Raw genomic sequence first — 13,378 nt, 5'->3', positions numbered from 1 at the left:
TTCCTTTCAGTCAGGCCTGTAATTTCTTGCCTTTTGAAGAATCTTGCATGCTTGTGATGAAAAGATCAAGCCGAAGAAATTTGGAATCGGAATAGAGAACAACTCTGCAGAGCTTCTGTTTAGGAGTTTTTTGAACAACTACAGGGTACCCACTCCTGCAGGTTTGTTTAATGCCCCATTCATTTTCTCAGCTCATATTCTTCCCACAGGAATTGAGGGAAAGAAAGAAAATGCAACCCCTCTTTGATGCACTGCAGGTCTGCCGCAGCGACATAGACTTTCCAACTAGGAAACCTAACAGAATGTTTATTACAATGTTGGTAAATGAATCATCTTAACAACAACACAAACAACCGCTGTAGTTTCCCCACAATGTCCCAAGGAGATTGTACAATAGATAATAACAAGACTGAAAACTTGATTTCTTTCCCTAAAGTAATTTACTCCTAAGTTCACAAACTTTAATGACTACTTTGGAATTATTTATAAAAATAAATAGGATAATGGTCTAATTAAAACTCTAATGTTTCATTAATGCTGTTAGAGACCAGCTCCAAATTGGAGAATGAACACGAACTGCCACATGTCTGCAAAGGCTGTACTAATGGGAGTCAATTTCCTACTGAACAGAGAAGAAAGAATGAGAGCAACAAATAGACTCCAGTACCAAAATGACAATTTACTAATGAACTTGCCTTGAAAATGGATCATGAAGTAAATAAACTCTCATCCCTCTGATGGGCAAGAATCCTGCAGGCTTGTGATATCTTGCAGATGCTCAAGATATCACACTATTAATTTCCTGCCATTCTGCTGAGACAGCAAACAAGGATGCTACCTGTCCAGTAGAGTTGGGACTAAGGTCACCACTGCAATTCATGCAGCCATTGAGAACAGCCTGGTTAAAAGATGACATTCAGTCACCAATCATCTGTGCCAGATATGAGCCAGTGACATAGCAGTGAAAGTCTCTGTAGCTTACTATCTCTTGTGCTACCTAGGCTTAGAGCTGATTGGAGAAATTTTGACTGAACCATATTCCATTGTAATATATGGTTTCATTAAAATGGAAGCACTTTGTGAAATTAAGCTAATTCTGGCAAAATTCCATTTGGGAAGAAAAACATGAAAAATGGGACATTTCAACATTTTTGGAATGAAATGTTTCAATTTTTTGTTTTGGAATGACGAATTTTTAAATGCTTTAAAATGTGTGTTATACAGTCAAACTTCCATTGACTTAAACAGGACCAGACTTAGGTCAATGCTGAGCATTTCTGAAAAATCTCAGCCTCAGGCACTAGCTGTGTGCTGACAGGCTGTGTTTCTATCCAGTTATTGGCTGGTGTATGACAAGCCATATCCATGATTATGGAATATGTTTCTGTGTGGGTAACTTTGTTAGGTGGCATAGATATATTGGCACAGCTGTTAGACTTGAGATTCACACACATCAAGCCATACTGTCAGGAAAGGGTCATGTATGATCTGTATTTGCACAGCACGCAGAGCTTGTTTCTCTATGATATTCACCCCATGTGGCATCACCCACCACTAAAGCATCAAGTACCAGTGACATCAGACACATCACAGACGAGAGGGACCCAGCAGGATGCAATGACACTATGGTGAAGACAGACACATGAGCTACCACTGCAATTCACAATGCCAGCAATTCCAGCTTTGGAGACTGTTGGAAACAAGCTGAAGTTGAGCACTCTGGGAAGCTGGAATGTGGGCCCACTAAGCTTGTTTTTAGAATAATGACATGTCACCTCAAGACTGGAGGACCTTCAGGTAAGCACTAGGACAGTTGATGAAATGTAGATAAGATACAAATGCACACCAGTGTTTTGGGATCCAAGCTACATGCCAATAATTCAGTGAAGGTTCTATCACCAAAGCTCTGCACTGCAGAACAAGAGCAGAAAGGTCTCTTTTGATAGGAAAATAGTGACTGATTCCATATCATAAATCACTTGAAGGCAATTTTATGCAGTTAGTTATCAGTGGAAAGTTTTACTGGTTTTTCCCTAGGCATTTAGTAGCTATTGAGAACTGCTCTATCAGCTGTATGTGATAGTTATAATAGTGTCAGTGATCCTCAGATATACTGTTGTGATGGTCATACAACTAACTAGACTAACCTGTCATTCTGAAACAGTGACAAATGGGCTGGGAGGTGCCACTGAAAGGAATGCAAATAAAATGGACCGTGTATCCTGTTGTGGGATCTTCTTTCTACTGAACAGAGGAATCTCAATCTGCACTGCCAGCTCTTGATGGAGATTAACCTGCCATGAAAGATTAATCACCATCACGCGCCTATGGACCTGGTTCTCTCTTTCCCTGGTTTTACACCATTGTAACTGTACTGTCTTCCCTACCGACAGCGAGATCAGAATCAGGACATAGGGCATGGGGTTTCCTGAATGAGTGTCTCAGTCTGTTGTCAGCCATCTATCAAAAATCAAACTACAAACAAGGAGTTCACAGGACACTACAGATGTCAGGAAAGATACAGGGATGGGATGTTTACCTAGGCAGCTCTCTCTGTGACTTTCAGCCTTGAAGAGATGGAGAATCACTCTGTTACCATATAGAAACTGCTGGGATCCACAAAGTCATAGTGGAGTGGCATCCTCACGCAGCCTCACTGTGCGTTGATACTGCCCCCCCATACCTTGGCTGATACTGTCCCCCCACACCTTGACCCATTTGTTAAGTGTGGTCACCGGGTGCCAGGCATTGTAAGATGCGGTCCTGTGATCACTGCTCTACTACCGTGACACCAGCAGAGAGAGAGGAGTTTCCAGCAAACCAAAGGACTCCATGGGAGTTGTATGTGGGAGCCTCGGTGAGCACATAGCTCTAAAGCCACAAGCTAGGTAGCACTGATTTATACAGCTTAAGGAAAGCTAAGTGCTAAAGAAAGTGCCAAAGACATGCAATTAAAATTAGAGTTATTATTTATTGTTTTAAATGCCCCAACTCAGAGATCAAGGCACACGTACAATACGAAACCTTACAAAATAAATTACTAATAAATAATAAACTCTTCTCTATTTAACCCATCTGGGCTTTCCATAAGCAGTAATCAATAACTACCTCAATAACCACACTGCCCTCCTAAACCAAATTCTCTCAGAAAACAGATGGGCTTTGCAGAATGCCTGGAAGGTCAGCAGGCTTGGGGTCTGACAGACCAAACAGTAGGGAGAGCGAGCCATGCTCCCTTCAGGGAGAACATGCTCCCTCCTGCTCCTTTCATGGCTAAACCAAGGAAGTGTCAGCTCAAGCAGCCCCAGCTAATCTCAATTGCTGCAGCATCCCACAAGCAGGGGGCATCTCTCAGACAGCTGGGGCCCAAAACATTTGGGATTTTAGAGACAAACACACACCTGCAAATGAACTGGCAGCCAGAGTAGACTTCAGAGTTTAGGTGTAATGTACGTCCTGAATTAAGAATCCACCCTTCCTGCCAAGCACAGAGGGAGGAACACAGTTTTTAGCCACGGGTGCTACTAGGATATCCAGAAACACCAGGAGAGCCAATGAACACTTGCCATGGAATACTTCCCCAATGAAGTCTAGGCTATTTCCTCCAGTTGCCTCCTCAACCTGTAAGATTTATCAGACTTGTCTGGGTTGAGTCTTGATCAGATAATCCTTCTCCAAGCCCCAACCAATGGACGAGATGGTGATATGAAACTGGGCATCAACATTATACTGAGGACACCACAGCCCATGTTCCATCATTAATCCTCTTAGTCATGGATTAACATATTGGTATATCAATTACACCTAGCTAAAGGAATTGATAGGAACAACCATATTTTTCCCTTCTTTAAGTTTATATTCACATTTCTTTTGAAAATTTGGATTCCATCTTCCAGAAAGGGATAAGACAGTGCCATCTACCAGCCAAACTAAGCTTCCTGCATTCCTTCTCAATGGGCCATGGCATTTTTTTGTCTGCAGCAATATCGAAAATAATTTGCTTTAATTCCTCAGCTCACTACTAGCTGAAGCATCCTTACCAGAGGCACAGGAGAGCCATGTGTCAGTACCTCTGGGATGCTTGAACCTGTTCCACTTTGGATCCTGATTATGTGTGTGGTTAGCTGACTTGCCAGGGAAACAGCACATCTGAGGCTGCGTAATGAGGGATGTTAGCAGAAAATGCTGGAGAATGTATTGGTTTAGCATGATTTAGTTTTCATAATTACAAGAGACTTGGGATTTGAGAAAATAAAATCCCTTTGAACAATAAAGCATAGCAACCTCAGTGAGTGTTTTGTGTGTTCAGATCTTAGACAACTGGAGGTGGAGAGTATGTCATGGGCCAATGGCAGCTAACACGAGCCACCTACAATCTGCTTAAAGTACCATGTTTATTTCATGCCTGTGGCTAATTTACCCCTCTTCTGAAATGAATGCCACAGTGGTGCTAGAGAGGTCTCCTCTGACAAGCTTGCATCCAAGTGCAGAGAATTCTACTGGCCTAAAATCCAGCTACATTAGAAGTAACCCTTTAAGACTCTCATGTTTGAGGGGGAAAAAAACAATAATAAAAGGGAATTACAAAATTAAACCCCAGCAGCTAATCAAATCCTCACTCAAAGCTCCTGAAACAGCAAGGAATAAACCCACCCAAAAGCCAAGTGGCAGAAGACTGTTAAGCCACAAACATCTATTGGCAATGGCTCATATCTCACAGATAATAGATAACTTCAGAGAAATCGGAAGTGTGCTGAAGAAGAATAATGTCCAAGCAATCTAGGAGATCCTTCCTGTCCCCTGAGTGAAGAAGGACAGAAGATCTGGAAATGAATTGCTGGCTAGGTAAGTGGTGTGTTGTGGAGGGTTTTTGTTTTGTTGGTCATTGGTCCACTTTCTTTCAGGAAATGGGGCTGTATAGTTTGGATGGCCTCCACCTCAGTAGAAGGGGAACCAATCTCCTTGGGGAGAGGTTGGCTAGAGAAGTTAGGAGGGCATTAAAGTAATAACAAGAGGGGAGGATAAAAAGCAGGGAAGATAGGAGCACTCATTTAGTGCAGGATCAAGGTACTGAGGATAAAAATCAATCAAGGAATCAAAGGTCACGGAGAGAAGAAATTATTAAATTGCATATACAACAATGCTAGGAGCCTGGGTAATAAACAAGAGGAATTTGAATTGCTCATCTATGAGCATAAATTCAATCTAGTTGCTATTACTGAAAACTGGTGGGATGATGCACACTATTTGAATGTTAACATCAATGATTATAACCTATTTACGAAGGATCAAGAGGGCAAAATGGGGAGGGAAGTGGCATTCTATGTCAAAAGTGGCATTATCTGTTTCTGAGTCACTGGTAACTCAGAAGAAAATGAACTTGAATGCTTATGGATCAATGTCCTAACAGATAAAGCACAAGATGGAGCATTAGCTGGTGTCTGCTACACACCATCAAATCACACTTGGAAACAGGTTGACCGACTCTTTATGCACCTATCTATAATGTGTAGGTAAAAAGCTGTGTGAATATTGGGGACTTCAGTTTGAGGGACATGTGCTGGAGGTTTCATGCAGCCAGTACTAACACATCCTTAGAATTCCTAAAGATTATAAATGTCAATTTCCTAACTGAAAAAATGTTGCAACCAACAAGGGGGGATTCTATATTCACAGAAAAAGAGGAACTGACCACAGAATGAAAAGTTAGTGGTAGCTTAGGTACAAGTGATCATTTATAATGTGCAAACAGAATAAAGTCCAAACCAATATATATATATTTGGTGCTTTAAAAGGGCCAATTTCACAAAGCTGAAAACAATTATGAGCCAAATCAGCCAGAATAAATAAATTAATCAGAAACATGTGAATGATAACTGGGAACTGTTTAAGAACACTTTACTAGAAGCCCAAAAAGCCATAATCAAAGACGATCATATTAGTTAAAAACCTGACCTGGTTCACAGAGGAAGTGAAGGCAGCTATACAAAAATAAAATATAACAAATGGAAAAAAAGGGAAGTTTATAGTTATGAATATAAGTCAGAAGTTCACAATTGTAGAGAATTGATAAGGGAAGCCAAGAGACACAAGAAGAAATCTATAGCCAGCAGAGTTGAGAACAATAAGGAGTTTTTAAAGTATGCTAAGAACAAAATGAATCCTGACAATGGTATTGGTCCATTACTTAGATGGAAATGGTAGAATTATCAATAATAATGCAGAAAAGGCAGAAGAAGTGTTCAATACATATTTCTGTCCTGTATTTGGGAAAAACACATGATGTAATCATATCATCTGAAAACTCTCACCCCTTGCAGGTTCCCAGAGCCCAGGCTCCAGCCTGAGCCCAAACATCTACACTGTAATTAAACAGCCCCTTAGCCCAAGCCCCGCAAGCCTGAGTTAGCTGACACAGGCCAGCTGTGGGTATTTAATTGCTGTGTAGAGATACCCTATGAGAACCTACTTAGGGAAAAATATTTGGTTATGAGCTCTTCAATATAGCAGAGAATGATGTAACACGATCCAATGGCTTGAAGTTGAAGCTAGACAAATTCAGGCTGGAAATAAGGCCTCAATATTTAACAGTGAGCGTAATTAACCATTTATAAAATTTACGAAGGGTTGTGGTGGATTCTCCATCATAGACAATTTTTAAATCAGGGTTGGATGTTTTTCTTAAAGATATATTCTGGAAATTGTTTTGGGGGAAGTTCTATGGCCTATGTTATACAGGAGGTCAGACTAGATGATCACAACGGTCCCTTCTGGCTTAGGAATCTATGAACCTAGGAGTCTATGAAGGTAAGGGAGAAGAGTTTGTAATGTTGAATGCTGCATGGTAATTTTCCATTAACCGCAATGGGAATGGAGGAGAGATTCTGGTGAAGTGAATGCAGCTTGATTTAGAAATAACTTTTGACAACAAGTCAAAAACAAGAAGCCATTAGTCTGAGGATGAAAAGGCAACTGAGCCAATAGGGGAATCAGAAGGTGCACTAGCGGCTAGGAGTGATTGATGTACAGTACAATACTGCATTTATCCCTAATAATTTAATCTGTATTATGCCCGGGAGCTGGAACTACTTTATTGCTACCATCAGAAACTAAATGTCAAGTTTCAGTCATTAGTGAAGTTTAGCTTCCAAGATGTGGCAAGTTTCTTTTTCCCAGAGAAGCTCTTCAGAACCCTGCGTTGAGTAATAAGAAGCTTTGAAACCTGAGTCACCCTCTGTGCACTCACGACTTCCTTGTCCTTTCTCTGACACAATCCCCTCCCTTCTTATGGCTCCCCCACATATACTCCAAATTAAAGCCGATCAGTTCTCAAGTTGGTAATATCAAGCCAAGGAGGTATATTCACCTCTTCTATTTTTTTCTGTGGTTTACATTGTAAAGTGCTAAATATCAACCCTGCTTTCTTCAATGGCAAGAAGGTATGTGACAAAGACAAAATCACAACTAGCACAATGAGACAATGGCAGTGGATGGGCAATGGGTGGTTTGGCTCTCTCTGAGCCCGATGAACCATGGATTGTTTATGAGGATGAAAAAACCCCAGGCTCCTCTTCCTTCCAGGACGAAGGGGTTGATTTCTGACCATTTCACTACTTACAAAACTTCAGGAAAACTGTTTTTCACCTGCAGTCACAACTCACCTGCAAGAAACACACCAGGGTTCAGCCAGAAAAGAGACCTGCCATGTACATCTCAGAAGTCTTACATCTAGTCTACAGGGAAATCCTACATAAAACTGTGGCCAGCCATCAATATGGAATTTAGAAAGCTCTAGAAATAGATACATAGCACAGCGTATTCATTGATCTTAATGCTCTGTATGTCAGCAACTCCACACAGCTTTCTGCTCACTGGAGTCACAAAGCCTCTGCCACCTGCCATGTCAGAGCAGTAAGTCTGCCTGGCAAGTGGGAGCCTTGCACACACAATGCTACCGTCTCTGCAGATCCAGATGGGGGCCCTCTCGGGAAGGGGAGGGTAATTTGTTGCAATATCTCTGGTTTTGTGGCATAAGCAGGAGCACATTACAAGAAATGGTTAAAAATGCAAAAGGCTGTTAGTTTTGATAAAGAAAAATGCAGCTGCAACATCTGTTTGACTCTTGTTTGCAGCTTCATCAACACTAAGTGGTCAATAAATCAGACTGGCATGGCGTTACGTTTCTTCTGTGGCTGAGTCATTAATCTAATGCCAGTTCTCATGAAAAATGAAGGAGAAAGGCTTGTGTTATAGTGAAAATGTATACACTATCCAGAAACGAATAATAGCGTGTAATGGTGCTGCAGACCTCCCAGCATGGTTGCTGGAGGAGAGGCATCGCCTCCCAATGCAAACCGTTACATACAATTTAAATTAGCCAAGTAAATCAGCGATTGTTTGTTCCACCAGCCCATTTTATGACAATATTTTTCATATTAGCACTATTTATGCACAATTGCAAAGCTTTTCCTGCACCCAGATTTTAATAAACAGTGAGGGGGCAAAGGCACATAAAATAGAGCCACAAAGCCTCAAAAGGGGATGATATATTATGGAATGAAGAAATGAGGGGTATAACAGCACTTCATAGCTTTTGTATCAGAATCCTGGCAGAGAGCAGAGGGAAATTTTTTTTCACCTGCAACAATAGCCCTATGTTTGCTTCCCACCAGACAGACTTACAGTTTGGAAGATCCATGTGAGGGGAGGTCTCCAGTAGTCAGACAGAAAAGGCAATGACCACAACAACAACAACAAAAGGCAATTAAAAAAAAAGAGAAAGGGAAAATCAAAGCTCATCTCTGGGCAGCCCCAGTATGCAACATTTGCAGCTAGTGAGAATGTCATATACTGAGAGACTGTGCTTCACTCCCCAGCAATGACAATCAGGTCAAGGCTTGGAGCCACACCAGCAGCTGGCTTCTGCATTGCAAATGATCAGGGTTGGAGATAGTTTCTGGGGAAATAACCTCTGAGTGAGAGAAAGGTCTTGCATTTAAACCCACCACTAGAATTAGGAAGGGAAATAAATGCTACCTTCTAAGTGGATGAACACCAGCAGATTATACCCCAGCAGATTTTTTTGCCAGGAAAAAACCCCTAATCAAAGATAGCATCAGTCTACAGTAACTCCAGCCATTTACCTTCATCCTCAATACAAGAACATGGCTCTCCTGTAATTTTAGTCTCTACCAGAAATAATTATTTGTTCCCAGTAGTGCCCATAATCTATGAAGCACTGTAAAAACACAGGAAGTGGTACAGAATAGCCCCTGCTCTGAAGGCAGGGGCGGTTCTACCAATTTTGCCTCCCCAAGCAGTTGCTGCCGAATTGCTGCCACGGCAACAGCAGCAGAGCTGCTGCCAAATTGCTGCCGCGACGGGAAGAGCAGCGGAGCTGCCGCCAAATTGCTGCCACGGCGGGAAGAGCAGCGGAGCTGCCGCCAAATTGCTGCCGCGGTGGGAAGAGCAGCGGAGCTGCCGCCCAAAAGCTGTTGCGGCAGGAAGAGCAGCGGAGCTGCCGCCCAAAAGCTGCCGCAGCGGGAAGAGCAGCGGAGCTGCCGCCCAAAAGCTGCCGCAGCGGGAAGAGCAGCGGAGCTGCCGCCCAAAAGCTGCCGCAGCGGGAAGAGCAGCGGAGCTGCCGCCCAAAAGCTGCCGTGGCGGGAAGAGCAGCGGAGCTGCCGCCCAAAAGCTGCCGCGGCGGGAAGAGCAGCGGAGCTGCAGCCAAATTGCTGCCGCGGCGGGAAGAGCAGCGGGGCTGCCGCCCAAAAGCTGCCGCGGCGGGAAGAGCAGCGGAGCTGCAGCCAAATTGCTGCCGCGGCGGGAAGAGCAGCGGAGCTGCCGCCCAAAAGCTGCCGCGGCGGGAAGAGCAGCGGAGCTGCCGCCCAAAAGCTGCCACAGCGGGAAGAGCAGCGGAGCTGCCACCCAAAAGCTGGCACGGCGGGAAGAGCAGCGGAGCTGCCGCCCAAAAGCTGCCGCGGCGGGAAGAGCAGCGGAGCTGCCGCCAAATTGCTGCCGCGGCGGGAAGAGCAGCGGAGCTGCCGCCCAAAAGCTGCCGCGGCGGGAAGAGCAGCGGAGCTGCAGCCAAATTGCTGCCGCGGCGGGAACAGCAGCGGAGCTGCAGCCAAATTGCTGCCGCGGCGGGAAGAGCAGCGGAGCTGCCGCCCAAAAGCTGCCGCGGCGGGAAGAGCAGCGGGGCTGCCGCCCAAAAGCTGCCGCGGCAGGAAGAGCAGCGGAGCTGCCGCCCAAAAGCTGCCGCGGCAGGAAGAGCAGCGGAGCTGCCGCCCAAAAGCTGCTGCGCCAGGAAGAGCAGCGGAGCTGCCGCCCAAAAGCTGCCGCAGCGGGAAGAGCAGCGGAGCTGCCGCCCAAAAGCTGCCGCGGCGGGAAGAGCAGCGGAGCTGCTGCCCAAAAGCTGCCGCGGCGGGAAGAGCAGCGGAGCTGCAGCCAAATTGCTGCCGCGGCGGGAAGAGCAGCGGAGCTACCGCAGCGGGAAGAGCAGCGGAGCTGCCGCCCAAAAGCTGCCGCGGCGGGAAGAGCAGCGGAGCTGCCGCCCAAAAGCTGCCGCGGCGGGAAGAGCAGCGGAGCTGCAGCCAAATTGCTGCCGCGGCGGGAAGAGCAGCGGAGCTGCCGCTCAAAAGCTGCCACAGCGGGAAGAGCAGCGGAGCTGCAGCCAAATTGCTGCCGCGGCGGGAAGAGCAGCGGAGCTGCCGCCAAATTGCTGCCGCGGCGGGAAGAGCAGCGGAGGTGCCGCCAAATTGCTGCCGCGGCGGGAAGAGCAGCGGAGCTGCCGCCCAAAAGCTGCCGCGGCGGGAAGAGCAGCGGAGCTGCCGCCCAAAAGCTGCCGCGGCGGGAAGAGCAGCGGAGCTGCCGCCCAAAAGCTGCCGCGGCGGGAAGAGCAGCGGAGCTGCCGCCCAAAAGCTGCCGCGGCGGGAAGAGCAGCGGAGCTGCAGCCAAATTGCTGCCGCGGCGGGAAGAGCAGCGGAGCTGCCGCAGCGGGAAGAGCAGCGGAGCTGCCGCCCAAAAGCTGCCGCGGCAGGAAGAGCAGCGGAGCTGCCGCTCAAAAGCTGCCGCGGCGGGAAGAGCAGCGGAGCTGCCGCCCAAAAGCTGCCGCGGCGGGAAGAGCAGCGGAGCTGCAGCCAAATTGCTGCCGCGGCGGGAAGAGCAGCGGAGCTGCCGCCCAAAAGCTGCCACAGCGGGAAGAGCAGCGGAGCTGCAGCCAAATTGCTGCCGCGGCGGGAAGAGCAGCGGAGCTGCCGCCAAATTGCTGCCGCGGCGGGAAGAGCAGCGGAGCTGCCGCCAAATTGCTGCCGCGGCGGGAAGAGCAGCGGAGCTGCCGCCCAAAAGCTGCCGCGGCGGGAAGAGCAGCGGAGCTGCCGCCCAAAAGCTGCCGCGGCGGGAAGAGCAGCGGAGCTGCCGCCCAAAAGCTGCCGCGGCGGGAAGAGCAGCGGAGGTGCCGCCAAATTGCTGCCGCGGCGGGAAGAGCAGCGGAGCTGCCGCCCAAAAGCTGCCGCGGCGGGAAGAGCAGCGGGGCTGCCGCCCAAAAGCTGCCGCGGCAGGAAGAGCAGCGGAGCTGCCGCTCAAAAGCTGCCGGGGCAGGAAGAGCAGCGGAGCTGCTGCTCAAAAGCTGCCGCGGCAGGAAGAGCAGCGGAGCTGCCGCCAAATTGCTGCCGCAGTGGGAAGAGCAGCGGAACTGCTGCCAAATTGCTGCCACGGCGGGAAGAGTAGCGGAGCTGCCGCCCAAAAGCTGCCACGGCGGGAAGAGCAGCAGAGCTGCCGCCAAATTCTGCCGCGGCGGGAAGAGCAGCGGAGCTGCTGCCCAGAAGCTGCCGCGGGACACAGACAGCCGCCCCAGTCTGGGAAGCTGGTGCCTGGAGCTGGCCCTGTCTGAAGGACTTACAATGTAAACCAGAGACAGACAGACGAAGGCAGGTGGAAGGAGGAGTCAGGTAGTGAGGGCTACACCCTGATACAGAACTTTCCTATGCTACGGTTATTCTACAATAGCATCACTCCTTTACCTGGCCATTTTAGTCAGTGCATTCCCTAGAGGCACTATACAAGAAGCGTTCCCCAGGAGGCACTTTAATCCTAGGAGGTTACTGAGCTTTGTGGACTAGCTCTGGAGGGTGTTTGTAAAGAGCAATGCGGGAGAAAGCACAGAGACAGGCCTGGAAGGAATGGATACACGGTGTGCCAAGACTAGCATTGCTGGCAGCGAAGACAATGGGGGACAATGCGAAAAAGACAAAAATGGCTAAGCCAGGATGGACAGAGCTATGCTGGGCCCTCAAGGCACTGTTTATACAGATTTAATTCATGCAATTGTTCTCTAGTTGATTTCACTCCAGCCTGTTTCTGGGTGCAATCGTGCTCCCACTGACGTACAAGGGAGCATTCCTAGGCTCAGTCGATAATATAGGAAGTGCCATGGCAGACAGAGCCATGGTCTTTCTACAGCAGTGCAGTATCATAACTCTACCTACGGGCCATACTAGGTGCTGCAGATCATGGCGATGACCCAACACAGTGCATCTCAGTACTACAGGTAGGGAGTATTCCTTCTAGACCTGAGCTGTGATCAGCTTGGATCAGTTACACCATGATAAGTGAGGACTACAGCCCTTGCCGTTTGATCTTCACCAGCACCACTGTAGAGTCTAGTCTTGTTTTTCTGAACATCTGAATCTTGTTTCTATTGAGACAAATAATGACTATTGCAGCAGTAAATTCCACAAATTAATAATTCATTGCATAAAAAAGTTCTGTTGCTTTTTAATTATATTCATTGCCCTATTGGACCTGCAATCCTGTATTATGGGAAAGGGTAGTTAGCAATCCAGATGGGCTTCTCTATTCCCTTCATTGTTATGGCTCTATCCTATCTCCTATTACTTTCCAAACTAAATAGTCCAGAGCCTTTTAAAGCTCTCCTCATAAAAACATAGCCCCTCCCCTCAGGTGCCTCTAATCATTTTCATTGCCCTTTTCTGGACCTTTACTATTTTTAAATCATAAATTTTACTTAATGATCTTCTTCAGCCCAGCAAGATCTTCCTTGAGCTTTTACAGCCTGATTCTCTCTTAAAATTCTCTGTTATTAGTGTTTAGTCATATTTTGTAAAGCCACTTAGCTTCAACCTGCAGCTTTAATTACGTGGTTGTGTTTGGGATTTACTCCCTACCGATGTATGGGGTAGAGGAGTTTGGAGGATTGCAAATGTAATTTTGGTAACCTGCTAAACCCACTCCTCACCACTCCTGCAGCATCAGCCCCAGACTCTAGCCACAGGAAGATCCTGTGGCAATTCTGGGATTGTTAGTTCAGTACTGGAGAGCAGAAAGAATTAATCTTGGAAAACCATCAAGCATTAATTGCCCA

General features: G+C 47.0%; 1 protein-coding gene across 18 annotated transcripts in view; it reads right to left on the bottom strand.

The window, feature by feature from the left end:
* CAMTA1 (calmodulin binding transcription activator 1) overlaps positions 1–13,378 on the bottom strand; it is a 953,213-nt gene that overhangs the window by 167,557 nt on the left and 772,278 nt on the right. The gene's annotated exons all lie outside the window — the stretch shown is intronic.

The sequence above is a fragment of the Lepidochelys kempii genome, chromosome 18 (genome assembly GCF_965140265.1).
Source record: "Lepidochelys kempii isolate rLepKem1 chromosome 18, rLepKem1.hap2, whole genome shotgun sequence".
NCBI classification, from domain to species: domain Eukaryota; kingdom Metazoa; phylum Chordata; order Testudines; family Cheloniidae; genus Lepidochelys; species Lepidochelys kempii.
Note: the sequence above shows the minus strand (reverse complement) of the source record. Positions and strands in the feature narration are given on the sequence as shown.